The sequence below is a fragment of the Fringilla coelebs genome (assembly GCF_963513975.1).
Source record: "Fringilla coelebs genome assembly, chromosome: 1".
NCBI lineage: Eukaryota > Metazoa > Chordata > Aves > Passeriformes > Fringillidae > Fringilla > Fringilla coelebs.
In genome coordinates, this window is record NC_140028.1 from 123733587 (window position 1) to 123753520 (window position 19934).

Here is a 19934-nt window from a genome sequence, read left to right on the forward strand (position 1 = left end):
TATAAAACCCCAGTAGGGAGGCCAGTTCTTCAGAAACAACAGTAATTGCAGAGCAGATAGCAAAATATCCAATTCTGGGAATTTTAGCTACTCACCCACCTATGGGAACCTTCCAGGAGGAATCAGCAGCCTTTCAAACTGTAGACAAGGCTTTGCTCCTCAGTTAGAACACAGGGGTTCTTTTGATTGACCTTGGCAAATGACCTCATCATCCCCTGTTTTCTTATTCAGGACTTCTTACTTTTTTAAAAAATATGTGATAGCTATTAGACTCTACACCATAACAGCCCCGAGCAAGTGCTGCTTATAAATCAGAAATACAACAAATGCAAATGAAAAGAAATGTTGGTTCTGCAGTCGTTTTTTTGTAAGCAGTTCAGAAGTCTGCTGCATGAAAGAAAGCCATGATTTCCTTCTCTTCTCCTCTTCCCCAACATTTGTTCTAGCCACAAAAGATTTTTAGAGGTCAAGTGGCCTCGTTTCTTTTATAACATCTATGTGGAGCCCAAGCTGCCAGAGTCGGGAGGCTGCAAAGTTGCCATGAGACTCAGCTGGGATAGAGAGCTTCCAGAAAATTTTTAGATTTGATGTGAGGAGTGGAATTTCACCTATCAGTTCTGAAGTAGGAAGAAAGCTGAAATTGAATACCAGAGGAATACCAGGGAGACATCCAACACAATGCAGGGTGGTGTCACCATCTTTAGCCTGGAAGCCAGGCCAGCAGGCTAATCTGTGAAGATTGTTGTATCTTCCATCAGTGATAGAGCTTTCCTTGGGATGATCTGTTAATTGCCAGGTTTATGGCATAGCAGCCTGTATGTCATTTACTGGTAAAAGGAAAGAGAAGTTGTCTGTGCAACTTCAGGCAGCAATGTGACCTTTAGAACAGCTATGCCAATGTCTTATTGAGCTGGTGGCTATTGTGAATAACAGAAAGTCTGTCTGATCAGTGTCTGAAACAGGAAAACCTTGCCACAGATCCTCTGTGTGGAGAACTGAGATTCCAACCCGTGGTTCCAGCTTGGAACAATAAGCTCATCACCATGAGGAAGATGGAATATTGCCAGCCATCTCAATAGCATTTGTATGCATTTAACTGCAGAAAAGCCCTGTCCCCTCCCCATTGTGCTATAGCCCCGGCCTCTGCAGGTGACACAGTGATAAGGAAATGCTGCCTAACTTCAGGATTAGTACTAAAACTAGTATCCATCTTTGGTAAGAAATAGCTATCCAGCCATTTTTATTGACAAAGCAGCCAGTAAAGCAGTCTGTCTGATCCTGAAAGATGTGTATTGACCCCACTTCCTTCCTCCTATCTATTCTTTATTCTTCTCATAGCCACTGTCATGTTATATTTTCCAGGTACCTGTCCCAGATTACAGGTATGCTTCAGTGACTCTGGACTAGCCTACAGGAACTGGCAGTGCTCTATAAAACCATTTCCCCCCTGGCTACTCACCAGCTCTCTGCAGCCTCTCTGATCGCCAGCCAGCGGCCTCGAGACGTTTGGCCGTGCAGCCAGGCTAAGCCAAAAGCGTGCTGCCATGTTCCTACCTGCTGAAAACTTTAGCTTGGCTGTAGGCATCCACAATTGCAGGAAGATTTCCTCTGTCATAATATTTAGACAGCAGTAAAAGCAACAAAATAGGGACCCATCAGACACCAGGCAGAGTGTGCCCGCCCTGACAACTGCAGATCAAGGTCGCTGCTAAATGAAGCGTGGTCTGTTCTGAACGCGGTGCAGAGCCAGCCAAGGAGGCAGGAAAAGCCACGGAGAGAAAACAAAGCCTTGTTGAATTAACTCAAATCACAACAGAAAGCCAGGCTGTGAGGTCTGTGTCTTTCTCATTGCTCCCTAATATACGACATCATAATGGATAGAAAGGAAATACCGGATTGAATATGTAACGAGAAGGAGACTAAATTGTAAAATGGCCATTGCATAGCCTATTCAAAGCAAGGAGGTCATGCCTTTTACCTCCTCTAAAGTGTACAGAATTCCAAGCAGGTAAATTGAGCTAAACCGTCTCAAAGCAGAGTGAAAAACAAGTTTTAGTCTCTTTTTTCCTGATTCTATGGCATCATTTTCTCTCTGTTTTTTTTTCCTTTTGTGTTTTTTGGTTGGAAAGGGGAAATTGACAGATAAAGAAGTTGTGAAGACTTTGTGTTTGATTTTTTCAGAGTTTCCAATACAAAAACAAACCCAGAATTGTCACTATAGGACACGAAAGAGCACAAGCACACACCGCTGTTCTCAAGGTGAAGAGAAAAAGGGAAGTTTATTTTCTGACTCCAACATTTATAGTTTTCCAAAAGTGACAGTGGTTTGGACGGTGACAGTGCTACCTCTCCAATGACACTAGACAAACCAACAGTCCATCAAATTTCTCCTCCTCCATAAAAGAATGCAAAACAATGTGTTATTTACAGAAAGTGTGTGAGAAAGTTCTCTACAAAAATGTCAACATCAGAAGGCTTAGAAAATCTTTAAAAATCAGGGCGACACAGAATGTTATTTCGGGAAAGGCACTCGCTGTGAATTTCCATAACTTAATTTATACTGTTGTATACTTTTGTGCGTCTGATTTTTCTATAGACAAAAAACCAAGCAAAATAAGAGTTTGGGTCCCTGAGTGAATTCCAAGGGAAAGAGTTTAATTTATCTGCTACATGCTATACTGATAAATGCAAACCTGAGTGATTTTCAAAAATAACTCTCTGTTCTCAATTCTATTAAAACTCCAAGTTATGATTTCTTTCATTTTGAAAGAAAAAATTGAAACCTTTATTACTGCTTATTGTTGGTTTGGATTGGACTGTTATTGGTTTATCTGGACCTTATAAGCCAATAGGACAGGAACTGAGGAGACTGAGCAGAGCTGACATTTTTTGCTCTCCTTTTTCTATAGGTATGAGGTTGTCAAGCCATTACAATGTTAATGACTTCACTTTGCCAACACTCAATGGACAACAATTGTCTCTTCAAATTGTGAAATAGGAAACTGGATTTTAAAGGTGTCACATGAATTTTTTAGCCAAATTAACACACATGATTTTTAAAATTACTGACAAAGGTTGTTTGAGTTAGAGAGTAGCGCTGATAATGTATTCTGTGTTGTGGCAAGGGTGTAATCAAAATTAATATACATATTTAAAAGCTGAGATCATTTGGGCTACATTCTGTTAGTACTTTGGCCTGTCACTTGTGCTATAACTGTAATACCTTCACTTGGTTTTTTTTACTTCAAATGTATGCTTCTAATACACAGTTACCAGACACCTCACTCCAAAACAGTGTAACAAATACTGACCTAATTTTACTTACAAACATTAATTGTGTGTGACAGCGGCAAAGAAAAGAGACGGTCCTGAAGAAGCTACAGTTGCTTAACTATGGCTGCTTCAGCTCTTTTTTCCCCTAATTCAGTCTTCCCTCTGTAAAGCTGGAAAGAGGGCTGCATGAACATGGTAGTAGTACCTGTAAAACTGATTTCTGGCAATGAAGGAGAGTGACTATAATGTTAATAGAAAGACACTTTAAAAGTTTCCAAGCTTTGATACTTTCTTTCCTGGTTTTAGGTTTCTATCCAAAGCCTAAATGCTCAGAGTAGCTGGCTTTTCAGCCCGGAGAATGGTAAAGAAGGTTCAGATGCCTGTATGACATAAGCTGTTTAGTACTTTGGAAGTTTCTAACACAACATATCATTCCTCAGATTGCCACCTGCATGACTCAGTCGATCTAAATAGTGGCAAGTGAGTATCAAGAGCAAAATTCACAAGCTGCCCTTGGCAGCCCTTGGCATCATCAGCCTGCTCCTGGGAAATATAATATATGTGTTGCTCTTTGACCTCTGAAGAGATCCAGGGCAAAAAGCACCCTCCCCTGAATCACAGTTTGCTCTGGTCATGTCTGAGTGTCCAGGTTTGGTCCACGGTGGGAGCCTGCCCTGGGAGATGCAGGCAGCAGGGGCTTACCCTGGAGAGTCTCAGGCAAATCAATACCAGAACGGTGCTTGCCCTCAGCAAGTCAGGATCACCCCGAAGGTCTCACACTGCCAGCACAGCCTGCACAGTGCGTGCCATGCTCAGGAGGGGTCTGGCGGAGCATTTTGCGCCGCGCTGGTCGCGCCCCCGCAGCGGCCGGCGCCGACAGCGGCCGCAGCTCCGCGGAGCCGGCGCTGCAGGAGCTGCCCCGGTGGAGGCGAGCACATAACGCGGGGAACGCAGCCAGACGTCTGGAGAGCAAGAGGGGAGAACATTTCAGCTAGGTAGCAAGAGGCGAGTATGTCTGTGAAATGTTGCATGAGTTGAGAGAGAGTTAAGATACGACTAGAATAAAATGACTGTGCTCTAGCATCCTTTGATTGATGTATTACAGTGGGGATAATGATAATAACAATTTAATGGAAGTACTGGAGTTTGGCTTTTTGTTTACATTTTAATAAAGGGTCAGAAACATTCAAATACACAAATTTCTTGGAAGAAAAGTAGTATGCTAAATTCATACTTTCCATAATCTTCTGTCTTAACTAAAGGAAATACATGGATGTGTTGGATACATTCCTATAGAGGAATACATGGATGAAAACAGATTGAGGACAATGCCACTAAAAGTAGACCAAATGAACTCCTCCAAAACAAAAACTACACCTGCTATCCAAATCTCCCCTCTTGTTCCCTCTTTCTGTCTTGCTGCACTCTGAAGCCCTGCGAGGCAGCTGTGCCCTGAAGATAGATGCCTCAGCACATGCACAGTTGGTTTAGAGTCTCCCAGTCTTTTCTTGCTCTGTAGCTCTGTGAATTTCCATCTGTGTTTGGAGGATGTTTAAACCATCCAGAAACACTCTCCAGCTGGGCTGAATACTAAGCAGAGTGTGGACACTCCTGCCTAATAAAATCCTTCACGTTTTGGGTACTTTCTTTGCAACTATTTATTTGGACCTACCACGTCTGACTTCCCAAAGTCAAAGATTCACTAGCCACTGGACTGCTGAACAACCTAACATGAGTGCTTCTTGTGTCTGCTGCACCATTAAAGGAAATAAAATATTCAAATACATTCCTTCTGGTAAGTATAATTGTTAATGATCTCCTCACAATGACAAAAGAGAAGGGACGGGAATTGTCCCAAAGTTTGATGACAAATATGAGATGAAATATTTTTTAATCTACTGACAGATATGAAAGGACAACATAGTCCAGGTGAATGAGGAGCAGGCAAAATGTCTCCTCGTTTCAGATATGTTTCTACAAGTTCTTTTTCTTTTTTTAATTCATGCTGACAAGCATATACTGAACCTAGCAGATAAATATTTTACTCGGATTTTATGCTGTCACTGACATGTTTGCACAGCAAGAATCAAGTCTGCTCCTCATTTTCAGGGGCATGCCAAAGCAAGTGCCAGCCTACACAGCTCTGCTCTACAGAGGGCAGAATTCTCTCTGATGGCTATCCCTGAAGCAGAGCAAAGCTTCAGCAAATAGCAAATGACATCAATTCTGTAGTCCAACGAGTCAAAGGCATGCAGTACAAAGGGGCAGCTTCCTATATGATAGTGACATTTTGGTATTCAACAGCGGGAAAATGGCTACAGGAGCTGGGTAAGTGGGCTCCTCCTGCTCAGAGCCATTCCTGTGTTAGCAGGGCTAACAGGGAACAATCAGCACTGGCTCTGGTTCACAGGGGTTTTACCAATCTTGTTATTAATCATAGCTGCATTTTACCAAGCCCAAAAGTGGATTTGCATTAGTTATCACTCAATGCTGAATTATTTTCTCAATCAATCAAGAAATGTCAAGGTTTGCTATACCAGTTGCTAGCTACTAGGTAACATTATAAAACATGTACTAGGCTGTTATTCAGATGAGATTTTATAGCTATTTGATTTAGAAATGCAATACTGCAAGTTTAATACCAAACACAGAAATGGGAAGCTAAGGTACAGGAACTCCTCAGTTATGCAATGTTACTCTTTCCCATTTTAGTATTGTGAGATATAAACTGGTAACCTGCAGTGGTTTTACTCAGACAACTAGATAACTAGCTAATTCAGCAACAGTAGAAAAAGTCATTTTGTAAGCACTACTGGGCATTGCTGCCTTTTGTGCTTTTCTCTTTAGAATAGCAGCGCCTTCAGCTGTTAGTGCCAGGTGCTCTTATTTGCTGTTCTGTCTTCCCCTCATCTTCTTTCACCCACTCTTGGAAACTGAACACAGGGAGCGTGATTCCCAAGAGACCAGCGGCATCATAATAATCAGCTCTTCAGTAAGATAAAACAAAGGTAGAAGATGCAGTCAGTTACTGGCTCTGAGCTGTTAGTACAAGGCACTGCTAAACCACATCTGCTTAATCCAGAGAGCTTCCAGTCAAGCAAAAAGCAGGTTCATAAGCTGATGATGAAAAGACAGATGAATCACAAACTTTGCTGGCAAGTTTACCTTTATCTTGGCATGGCCCAAGAAATGTCCAAATTGTGAAATAATTGGAAGCTAATTTTCTTTGAAGGAATGAAAATAACCAGGGAAGGTGTTGTGCTGGAGAATGGAAAGAAACTTGGTGCTGTGCTCCGGGTGTTACGTGCAGTCAGTGCTGCACTTTCCTCGGAGCTCTGGAGAGTGACAAACTGACCAGGCAGCCATGAGCAGGGCAGCAGCCTCTGGTGTGCTGAGAGGATGGAACCAGTGCAAAGGCCAATTGTTCCACTGCAGCAAGCATGGGGAACACTGCAGTAATGTCAGGAATGCACTGCCCAGTCCATCGATACTCCACTGCCACTTTACTGGGAGACCAAGCCCCACACAGGATTAGCATATACAGTATAAATATACAGCTTTGCAAGGGCACAGATAAACATGGCTATAGCTGAACTGCCTTGAAATGGTAATGTTCTTTTTTTCTACTTTCAATGATCTGCTTCCTCAAATTTGTTTTGATTCTAGCTTGACATTTGGATCTTTCAAGCCATTCTTTTAGACCCTTGGTATAGGAGGATTTTTCAAAGGATTTTGCATTTACAGCTTTAAATCAATGGGAAACAAATGTTTGTGATGCCACCCAGACTCACATTCAAATACTTCAATATAGTGCTACAAATTCCAAAGAGCAGCTGCATTTTGTCAAAGCATTTTAAAGGTTTTTTTTTAAACCGATTTTGAAGAATAAACTCTGCCATTTATTTCAAAAGTGCCACTTTCAACATCTATACATTTGTTGATGTTTTCCATGAAGAAATGCATTTTTTGAGTGAATCAAACTGCCAGCTTGATATCATACAGTTGTATGCATTTCTAAAATTGACATTTAAAAGTTATGTGTATGCACTTATGTGCAAATTTACATTTATGTGGGCAAAGAGCTACATTAAAATGGCAGTCACAAGTAGAATAGTAGACACTTTGGCAATGACTATGAGCCATTCTGGCATATTTAGGAAATTGTTCAAAAGAAGTAGTTGTAGCCTAATAAGGCAAAAGACAAATTCTGTCATGATCAATATGCGTACAAATATGTTTAACGTGATTTTTTTCTGGTTTGTATTTTCATGACACACCTTCTCCCTCTTCTTTGAAATTATCATTTTTTCAATTCAGGATCCTAAGTAGCTCCCCCTAAGCAGCAAAAATCACTCCTAAAATAGAATTTTACTTACATTATACAACAGCTCCTGCAAAATTTCAAGGAACATATTTATTTGTGAATTGCTCAATAAACTCTGTCCTAACACAAAATCTTTACTTTGATCCCTTTCATTGTGCATCTGTAGCAAACACAATGATAACGGGAGTTATGAGGGGTACAATGAACCAATGTTTCAGTGAGCTCAGGAAGATGCAGAGGAAATAGGTGAAGCAAATTAAGGAAAAGGCAGCCCTTGGTGACATTTCCAAACCTCTCATTCTGATTTTGGCCAGAATAGCAGGAGCCGTGTTTCTGTTTAAGAATTGTTTCTCACCTTGTTTGGCCAGGGAGAGACCATCAGCGACTGATAGCAGAGGCCCCTGAAGCTCCCTTCTTCTCACCTCAGTAACCCCTGGGAGGCTGTCATGATGCAGCTCTAGTAAACTTAGCTCTAGAAAGTACTCACATGTACAGACTTGACTCATTATGTGCCAATTTTCTGTTAAAATGCTTAACAAAGGTAGCACTTTCCCAATACGAGTATTTCATTCTGCAAAAGGTTGAGGGTCAAATAAACCTTTAATAACTCTAAATAAAGCTAAATTCTGGAGCTGACATGAAAATGTGTTTCCAGTATGCTCACATTTTCATGTTAGTTGTTGATTTGAAGGCATGAGGGGAAACATGCAATGCAGTGAAGCATTTCAGATGTGGTTTTCTTCCTCGTTCTTTTAGACTTAGAACACGCATCTCTTTGCTGCAGACCTTAATTCCTTCCCACAATGCAGAGACTTTCAGGAACTCTTTATGAGATCAGGTTGCTGATAAAAGCATGTCAATACCACAGCCCCCAGGGCTCTGCAAGGGTGCAGTTCTACTCTCATTGTCATTCTCACCTACGCCTAACAGGTGCTGAGGAGATATGGAGAAAGTGAGTCAAGTTCTCAGAGGGACCTAGATTGTTCTTACATCAAAGTCTCAGTAATGTAGGATAGGGTGGAGACTATGAAAAGTTAATACAGGAGCTTCAGTCTCTGAACATGGCCTGGATGCAGATCTCACTGCAGATAATCTTCCTTCGTGGTTGTATTCCAGCCATTTGTCCTACTGTTAATTATATAATAGCCATTCTGGCCATAGAGTCACGATGATCCCTGACCAGTCATAATTCTTTCCCTTGACTGCTGAAGAAAATCTTGAAGGTTCAACCTCTCTACTCCCAAATTTTATTTGCAATAATGATTTGCTCATTGGTGGTTCAGTCTCCATATTATGACCTCCAGACACCCTTCAAAGATCAGCATCAGAGAGAACCACTAGAACAACAAACTACAGAAAAAATTGCATAGTCTTTTTTTAGTGGTTCCACTCCATCCACACACCAAGGGAATTAAAGGGCATTACCATACAGTTCTGTCACCTACAGTAAGAAAATAAAAGCTAGTTCTTCCCTCCTCACCGAAAATAAAATTCAGCAATCTGAACAAAAATCCACTAAACAATCGAAAAGGCAAACACAAAAAACCAAAATTCATAATTTTAAGCCACGTGTCTGGTGTCATAAAGTACAAGAGACTGTTTCAATGTGTATCAGATATTGCTGATCTTTGGAAGAGATGATCCTCATGATGCAGTGTGGTACTTTACTGCACTATTCCTTTCTTCATCTCTCTGTCTTAATCACCCCTGCAAGAGAAGACCAGTCTTTCTTCATGAGATTGTTTACACCAGCTACTAGTGACAGCTGGAATCTCCCCAGGGAATTTGTGATTTCTCCTTTATATCACCTGTAGCAGTAAGGTATACAGGTAGAATTCAGCAGAGGACTCTCAGGCCCTGATCCAGCCAGGCTTTCAATATTAAACAAATCTTTGACTTCTACCAGAGAAATTAAACAAGTACTGAATTTTAGCGAGTGAAAATTCCTCCACCAGTCTTTATCAAAAACACACCATCAAACATGGAAACATTTCTGCCTTATCAGTTGTGCCAAGATGTTTCAAAACAGCTGTGCAGTAAACTGCCACAACAACAACAACAGGAAACGAAAGCCTGCCTACCCTTCTCTGAATTCTTAAGACTCCAGCATATCTGTGATGAAGAAAACTGGTGACTTTTCTACATACTCCAAACACAAAACATTTTCAAATACATACAGAGTTTAGTTTATTGGCACAAGAATTGTGAGGTAATCTAATGTGGGACTTCACATTGCCAGCATGAATCAAGTTGTAAAAAAGCACCATGAATCGTGCCCAGATTGTAATTAAAACAGCAGCTTTGGTAGTTTTCAGTAAAGCTGTGAAGACTGTTTATTCCTTTCACTGTTATCCTGTAATGCAAGCTGCCATAGCACTGCTCCTTTGATTTTCCTTCTACTTCTGTTGTCAGCAATGCTATGCACAATCGGTGGCCAGGTTCTGATCCATCAGCCTTGGAGGTGACTAGTAACTCTACTTAATCCAGTATCTCTCAAATCAGATCTTAAATGAACAAAAGCAGCAGAGACATGGCACAGAAACCTGAAATAATGGTATAACATATACTACAGAAGCACTTTTTTCTGTCTTTCTTTTCTCTTGCTTGGGCAGAGGCTGATATGTGTGCCAAAGAACCCTTTCTGTGCAAAAGCCCCCAGCCTGATCTGGCTACAGGCTAACAAGCCAGTTGCAAGGGAAAGTTTAAATTCCTCTTTTGACTAAATGGAAAGGCTGCACACATTTTCCACCATGGCTTGTTTATGATGTAAACCATGGCTTAAGCGTTGCTCTTCATTGAAAATAGTCCAGCTGCCCATAATCTGGCATTGATTTTCAGTTCATATTTTACAGTTTTAAAATACATTCTTGGCAGGAAAGCTAGAAATTTAAGCCTCTGATATTAGAATCTGCAACTGGACTTGAGTGTGGAAACATTTTTCCACATCTTCAGTCTGATTCATTTTAGGAAGGTCCATTTAGGTCCTGGATGCATGAGTTTGTGGCATTTGAGCCATCAGCATGTGTAAAGTGCACGTGGATCCAGCAGCATTATTTTTCTGAAGTCATCTCAGAATGTGAGGAGAACCTGTGGCTTGCTCTGACAATCTGTGCCTTTTTGATTCCTCTCCCATTTTATGAGCAATTATCACATCATGCATTTGGAATTCTGTATGATCCCATGTTTACACATCGTAAATATTTTCAATTCTTAAAATATTTAAACCTCAATTTCACCATTCAGTGCAGTTTCTTCACACTTTTGCTTAATCAATAAAATTAAAACACAAAAGCAAAAAGAAAATCACTTCTCTCATGCTGATGATGATAAAAGTTGCCAATACTCTGAATGTAAGTGTACAATTTAGAATCATCTGAAAAACAACCATTAAGATTTGAAGTGGCAAGTTTATCTCCTCCTGATGTTGAAGTTAGTATGGATTTCAGACATTCAGTGTGAATTATGACTTTTTAAAACAGTATCTTTCCTTTATAGCTGTGAACAATAAAGTTCCAGACACATGCACACCACTACACCAAATTACACGGCTGTGAGGAAAATAGACTAAAAATATATCTGGAAATCATTGTGCTATAATACTATCCCATTTCCCTCCCTCAAGACACTTATAATGCCAGGCTGAACTGGAGTAAAATGAACTTGTTTACACAAAGTTTGGACATAATATAGTTCAAAGATCCAGCAACAGAGTCCTGAAAAATCTCAGAGAAGATATTATATTTCTGGTTCAAACACAATGGTGGTATGATGTGTCAGTCTTCTCATAAAATACTCTGTGTATATCTTATTGAAAATCCACTACATTGCCACACCAAAGAGTAGCTATTAAAACTGGAGCCTTTATGAGTGTTCTGTGGCATTAATGATGGAAATAATCATTAATTTCTGGCCCAATGCGTGCACTATTATTAAACTTATTAAGCACCAAATAAAGTAGCTGCTAAAGGCAGCCTGACCTGACAGCAGTGAAAGGGGAAGAGGCAAGGTTTACCCATCACTACACCATTATTTTTGATTTTTCTTGATTCTGTAAATGAACACACGGGTAATTTTCTGATCCAGACTTGATTGATGCTTACTGAAATTTCTGTTGGCTTCATCAAGCTCTACATTTAGCCCTTAAGACAGAGCAAGTTTTGCCAGAAGTTGAAAACCTTGTCAGGGTTTTTTTCTCCCCTCTCCTGCTCACTTTCCAAGGCCATCTCTGCAGCAGCTGACTGAAACAGACTGAAAGCCTGAGTTGTTTCTAGCTGATGCAATTTTTGGTTTGGGTGGATTTCCACCAGAAGACTTCGACCCACTACCCCATTAACAATAGTTTTGACACAGTATTGCTGGCCTCAATCTCATAAAGTGCAAAAGACTTTGTTCAGTAAATGTAAACAGGCTGAAGAGCAGATTTCAGTACCTGCTGGCATCAAACCAGAGCAGGGCTCAGACTCAGGCTGTCTGCTCGTGAGCCGACCAATGTCCAGAAATACCTCGCCCTTAGAAAGAGACGACCTCAAAAGATTGTAGCTTGCTTTACTCCATCATGAGATGGACTGGAAATTTAGTTTATGAAATGTTCAAGCTGTAAAATAAGTTTTCAGACTGGGTTAGCCACATAATGGGAAAACAGGGATAATTTAGCATTTACAAAAAAGCTTGTCAAGTTTTGTTTGCTTCTACCAACATCAGCCAGGGAAGTTTGAGGCATGCTTGCATGCAGAGTCTGGAGAGAAAGTAGGATGGAAAAGTTCTACATTTGGCCACTGTTTCTCACCATGCAAAAAATCAATAGAGGATCATTCAATTCCCTGCACTTTGAAACCATTTTACTCTGTCAGGTAGATGCACTATACTATTGAAAGTACCAAGAAATACAGAAAGAACCCTATGGGATACTATATATTCCATAATCTTTATGAGTGTTTTCCCATAAATACCCGATAGACAGTTGCTGATTGTGTGCATTTGTTTTAACTTTTAACTCCCCCCTACTTCATTCTTGTCCTGGTCCTGCTATTCTACAAAGTCTTTCTGACAACTTCTGTTCCATCTCTGTTTTTCTTCTCCACACTTTTTGAGCATAATTGGATTACCGTTTTTTCAAGCATTTGGGTATTTTTGCTGTTCTTTTTTCTCATCATGGAATAATTCCCTAGATTTGGTTTCATTCTCATAGTTCATCAGCATTTGATTTCTTAGTTGGCATTTTTCCTTGCATCTCTCTCTGTTTCTTCTCATCATCCCACTTATTCAATGCTACACACTCCTCCAAGGGCTAATCCACATTCTGGGTTTTAGTCCAATATTTTTCTCCTACATCACCACCCTATCAGAGTATATGAGACACTCAGAAGTTTTAAAGAGGTACCTTTCTTCCAAAATTACATCACACCTGCATTTAAAATCCCACAGAGTACTGCCTCTTTTAATAACAAAGTAAAGAAAAAAAGGATAAAAGTTTATTTTTAATGGAAATGATACTATTTTAACTGCACCAGATTCCTTGGAAAGTATAACCAGCTAATATTTGTGAAATGCTTCCAGCATTAAGAAAGCATGCCAAAACTGAAAAGCGTGGGCTGAACATGAGCATATTTGGAGATGCCCTATAATAATAATTACAAATGCTGAATGCTGACCTGCTTATTGGAATAGTCACTGTAAGATAGATTTGTTTTGTTTATCAGTGGGAAGAAACAGCAAGGAAAGGAGAAAATAAGGACAGATAAATCTCTTTTCTCTTGAAAAGGGAAGATAACAGGATAAGAAAAAGCCTGGGTAGCAAGGGAGGGTAGAGGTTTTTATAGCAGCAGGTTCTCCAATAAAAGCACAATCCTGGGAACAAGACTAAAGCAAAGGCACCCATCCCTCAGCTGTCTGAAGAGGACAAGGCTGGACTGCCAGCCTGGTTCTGGTCAAGACCCTACTGTTGCTAAAATTTAGTCCAGCAGTAACCATTGAGTCAAAGCTAAGAGCATGTGTCTCACAGGACCAGAGGGTTATTTTGCAGTGACTTTTATGGATTTCAACTGAGACAATTCAAGAGTAAAATCTCATAACTTCAGTTGAGTTATTCCTCTGAATATTTCAAATATTCTAAATTTCCCTAAAGTAGCTTCAGCATTGTCTTGAAGCTTTCTTATTAGTGTAGAGTGGCCAGTCTTTCCCACATTAAATTTCCCTTAAACTCAGGCAAAGGATTTCTGTGTTTATGACAATGTTCCCTCTCCATGGACAGAGCATTAAGACAAAACCAAAAAGAAACCAGCCTTTGGAAAAAAAAGACCTCTTGCAAAATTATTGCTAAAGAATAGTTAACAAAGTACAGAAAAGCCTTGTGAGCATACTCCAGCCAGAATTATGCATATTTTTCAGATTTATAATGCCTTCTCTGATGAACCTTAAAAATCTTGGTTCTCCATTAGTATCCAGCCTTTGAATCAGCAATCAAGAGGGAATAATTCAGAACTGACATCACAGGCAACTTCACAGTTTAATGTCAACGGATGACAGGGAAAGGAGAGGCTTGCATCAGGTTTTCATCAAACTGTGTTTAGAACTTATCATGGGTTTCTAAACATAGGTCTGACCAGCCTCACATTTGGCACCAAGTGCAGCCTTTCACAGTCTGCTCTGGAAAGGATTTTAGTGACTTGATTTCTTCCTTGTCAGAGTCTGTAACCATTTTTAGGTAACTAATGAATATTTTTATCTGACCTTCTAATCTCCATGTGTGTTACATGCCAGAAAAATAAGACATGGGAGAGAATGTTGCAAAACAGACGATTTCCCTGAAAATCAGAATCACTTGCCAAATTTTGCTGTAGATGAAGTTCTGCAAAACACCAGAAAGATCAGGTAGACAGGCACCAGTATGATAAATTTTCTCCCTATTGCTTTTTCTCCATCAAATGGACCACAGAGCCCACTAAACCGGCGTGTGTAGGCACACACTTTGCATGTGTTAACTGAAGTGTTTGTCAACAAATCACATTCCTTCTTCCATTAGCTCAGCCATCTTGAGCTACTCTGCAAGAATTAGTATCAGATTAATGGTTTGCTTTTGCATTTTCATCCATGCCAAACTGAAATGGGTAAAGAAGATTCAGAGCAGAAAGAGAGTTTTGTTTACCAGACCTAGGGTACAAATTTTAGTTCATTGGATCAAAATTCCCTTGAGTATATCTTGGATCCAGAACCATTTTGAGTACTTCTAGGTTTTGGATCAATTTTCATCTAGGATCTCACTTGTAGATTATGACTAATGAGAGGCATTCATACCCAGTACCTGCCCTCTGGTATACTGGTGTGAATGTCACTGGTGCCAGCTGAAGTTTCATCCACGTTTCAAAAATGAAGTGTAAGCTCTGTCCATTGAAATCCCTTGGCAACTTTAAGTAACAACATTAACCTGGTAGACAGCTCAGGTCCAGAATAAAGGTTTGAAGCATACATGAACTGCTTTTTATTCCACAGTACAATGAATGGATTTTTTTTCCGAGCAGTAAGTATAATCCTATCTTCTATTTAAAGCATGCAGTTTTTTATCCCATTTTTTCACTTACATTTTTCTATAAGGTCTCTTAATCCATTTCACTGAAAAGGGGATTTAGCAAGTGTAGCACATATCAGATTTCCTGATAGATGGATTTTCTGGTTTTTTTTCTTTCATTAGTGAATGCAAAGCTATTTCTTTTTGAAACCTTTCATAAGTGGGAGCTGAATTAAGAGATTTTCTTTTTTTTTCCCTTTAACTACTGTACGAGAACCTTGTGTCTACAAGTGTATTGGAGAAAGATCAGAGAAATATTCATGTAGTGTCATGCATATGTACAAAATTTCTAATTGATTAATCACACATTATGCAATCCTGTCAAACACCATGTTAAAATGTATCTCCAAGTTTCAAAAATGATGAATTATTATTAATCCTTCTGAGATTCCCAAAGCAGGTAAAAGATGATTGAATTAATCCTCATGATGATTATATAAAACAGGCTGTATCTCACTTTGAAAGACAAGAATCATTGTTTTCTTCAAAGACTTCTCAGTTACACTCTTCAGTTACAAACCTCCCAATACAGATTTTTAAGAGGTATCTCTCAAGAAGTGAGAGATTGCTGCATGTCAGATAGAGCTGTATAGGTTGTCCCTATAGGAAAGGAAAGGAACTGCCTTTGTGACTACCTGAACAGGCACTCAAAAAAACTGACAGAATTGAAGTATTCACCTAGGTGGGTTTTCCAACACTGGGCAAAGACCCTGACACAGTTCAGCTGAGAGGTCTGGCCATCCAACTCCACAACTTAACCAGGAAAACATCATTTAGACTATCCTACACTATATTCTAGGGATCAGAAACCTCCTTGCAATAGTTCCTTCCAATATTGCAGTGTCTTATTGCAAACTACCACTGTTTACCATATACCTGCATTCTCCTCCTCCTTTACACATGGTCCTCTTAATTTTTAGAATAGTTGCACTGTAACTTAGTCACTCACAGAAAACTTTTCAGATCCATACCCTGAGAAGCACTGAAACCTTCTTTTCTTTGGCCTCAGGGTGCTGCCTCTGCAGATGTGAAAGTAGGGAATGGAAACAGCAGTCTCCAGAGGAGTCTTGCCAATCTAATTCTGCCTCCTTTGGCAGTTTCAGCTGTCAGGTAAATAAGGTAGGAGGAAGACAAAAGAAGATGGAAGAATTGATTTCAACTCTCCTTGAAACTTTCCTGTGATTCAGGGAAGTTGTCTCAGCTACAAATCTAGAGTTCATAAATCCTCAGCCATACTTGCAAGTGACTTCTGCAGTTCTGACCACCTCAGAATGGTCAACACAGCACTCTGACAGCTTTGGTAGGAGAAAAAAATCCTTCACTCTTTTCACAAAATTATATCAGTCAGTAAGATTAGACCTAAGTTTTGTATAGAACCACAGCAACTCTCCCATTTGGCCCCAGTTGGGAAGCATCTGCACAGGAGATCTCTAACACCAGGATGGCCTGCTGTCCCAGGGCTGCAGCTCATAACAAAAATATTCACAAGGCTGAAAGGCCCTGGAGGCATTCTGCATATCTTTAAAAGTCCAAAATGGGGGAACTCTGGGGGAAATTAATTGGCAAGGAGTGTCAGTGGCTCTCCAGGTGTCCTCAGCAGCTCCCTGAGCAAATGTCTGTGTCCCAGCACAGTTAGGGATCTGTGCTTCAGATGTCTTAGGCTTCCTTCCTCCCCACAGCCCTGCTTCCAGAAACACCAGGCAGCTCCCATGAGGAACTGCTCAGGAACAGCTCAGATACAACACAAGCTTCAAAAGCTGTAATTCAGCCACATCTGCTCTTGTGGGCCATACACAAAAAGGGGCTTCTGATGACACAAATGGAATGACCGAGGGCAAAAGATTTTTTTTTGTTTCTTCATCAGGGGGTGTCACATCCCCATCCCCCAGGTGACCCAAACAAGAGGTCCTCCCCACAAGCAGCTCCACAGTTTCCCCACATCTTTGAGGAGAAGGGCTGCTGCACCTCGGGGTGTGGGCAGCTCCCCTGTGTGCTGCTCTCCCGAGAGAGCATTTCCACCTTCAGCTCTGGTCAGCACAGCAGCTGAGCTGGAAGGGAGCCACACACCTACAGATGTGCAGGGAAAAGATTCAGAAAGCAAAAGAAAAGCCAAAAGCAACTTATAATTCTGATAATGTTGTGCTTTTGGAGTGTCTGATTAACGACCTTAGAAGTTTCAGAGCAGACAGAGTTCAGGGCAAGCTTAATTTAAATCTAGTTCACTGTTCAGCATAATTAGCAGTAAATAATGAAGAGGCTCCTGGCCTGAAATTCAGGGACTTGGACTGCTTTTGCATCACATCACTGAATCACCTGTTTGTAATTTGAAGTGTAACAACCTGATGACATTTTGATGTCTCTGTAGTTATTTGGGGACTTTGTATAGCTCTCAGGGATTCCACCTAAGCTTTTCCTCTAGCTTTTTTTCAGCTCTTCTAGGTTTCTCTAACAGAAAGATATTCTACTAGAATATTTTCTTGATCCTCTCCTTCAGCAAAAGCTTTAACAGTTGCTTTGAAACAAGCCAATACTGAAAGGCTTTGCAGTACAACTTGTACATGATCTTCAGTTGAGCACTAATTTTCAGGTGAATTTTCAGACTACTTCAGATGATACACATTATCCACTTCTATTTTACCTAAAAATCTCTTAGCTTTTTTTTTTTTTCCTGGAAGAGATTTTCTGCTTGAGAAGAAGAGTTTGAGCTTGTTTTTTTTTTCCTCTTTGATGACTTGGAGAGCTGCTAACTGGAATTTTTTCCATAGCTTTTGGGGAAAGAAATAGGAAGAAACATGCATTGGATTGGAGCCTATATGACTCAGGTCTAAGTTTTAGCTTGCAGCACATGCATTATCAAATTACAAATCCCATAAAGCATAGTTAGAGACTGCCATGGCAGACTAGGATGTAACAGAATGGGGCAAAGGGAATGGCTGTATAAAAACCACTGAAGTGAAGCTCTGTGGGAAACTGGACTGCAAACACTGCTTACACAGTTTGTTTGTTTTAACTCTAGGTTACTAACCTAGCTTTGGCTTCCAAATAATTAAAATTCGTTTTAATTATCCCTATTTACTATACCCTCTAATTGAAAAAATGCCCAACTTCAAAGATGCTGATATAATGAGGGTAGAGTGTGCTGGACATGTACTACTTGGCTTCCAGGTACCCTGGAGGAATCAATATCTGTTTACACTCATTTTTGCCCAGTTTGCTTCCTATTCCACTTCCTCTGTGGTTGACTTGCTCTGTGCCTGTGACAACAATCAATGACAAAAACAGATTACATACAATTCAGCTGGAGACTTAGAGAGTGAAAAACAGAGTAGGAATGCACACCATCAAACTGGTTGCTGTGAAGGTAACCCCATCCCTGTCTTTTTCTCCTCTCCTCTCCTCATTTCCCTTGGGAACTATTACATTTAAGAATAATCCCATCTAAGCATATTTGATCAAGGAAAATTAAATTAACTGCTTCCCCGGCTACAGTTTCTAACAATATTGTGAAATTCTTAATGAAAGCTCCTCAGAATCTCTTCACACATCTTGTTAACTAAAAGTCCATGGTTTATAACTGTTAACCACAAGAGCTAAGAAATTCCAACTAGCAAAAATGCCTTATCCAGACAATATACCCAACTGAAATATTAGACACAGATAATTACTGCAGTGGCTTATACTGAGATGGAGGCTTCCTATTTTACAGACATACCAATGGGGTAGTATTTCTTCTCATGGCTTTTTGCCTTGGCACAACTCTAGCTTCTGAGGGAATGGGATGGGTGGACAGAGGCTTACAAAAGGCAATTAAGCCAGTGGTCTGGGCAGAAGAGAACAATGTGATGAAATAGCCTTTCAAGAGTCCTGATCCCTACTATGCAAGAAGAGACCTCAGGCAAAACAAGAAAAAAATCCCCAAAGATTTTGATAAAATGTAGTTTTTGTAAATTTAACATCAGAAAGGCAAGAACATTGAAGAACAGATACAGAAATCCTGCAGGCTAGAAAAATAATTGCAGTGTTTGTAGGCCTGCTAGGCTGTAAGCCAGCATTAAGCCAGACCATGTCATAAGTAGAACAAGAAATGGGGACAGACCCAAGGTTCCCCAAAGTCATGGTCAATATTTTGCTGATTTCAAAGTAATAGGGCTAATGTAAAAGTGCCCTCCTTAGTGAATTTTTAGTTTTGCTAGCACACCAGCCTTTTACCACCAATTTATCCACTTATATTGTTTTTTAGAAACATCAAACATAAATACATATAAATAAATGCATTGTCAAATATGGCATGATGACAACTACTAAATATATTTATAAATACAAATAGAAAAATAGAAATACTTCAGTCTGTTTGGTCTGAAGGCATTTAGAGCATGTCTGAGAAGAATGGCTTGCTGTTTTTTCTCCCAAGATAGCATAAATATGCTACACATAGCAGCAATTTTGGTACCTATACAAGACTAGAATAGAAGGACCAATAATCTAATATTGCCCATTGGAAGGTGAAGCATAGCAAACTGGCTCCTAGGTCTGAGTCACATAAAGTAGTGCCTGTGGTCTGGTGCTGGACTAGTTTAGGAGTGCTCAAGGGTTTCTGTATGCCATAGATGTAGCCTGTTGCTTAAAGGGATTAAGCATTACCTTAAGTATTTCAGTATAAAAAATGAACAGGGGAAAAAAAAACATAAGCAAGGATTTTATTTTGATTCAAATTGTTTATGTGTGCATTTGATTCACCAGTAATTAGATATAAGAAATGTCAAGGTAAGCCAA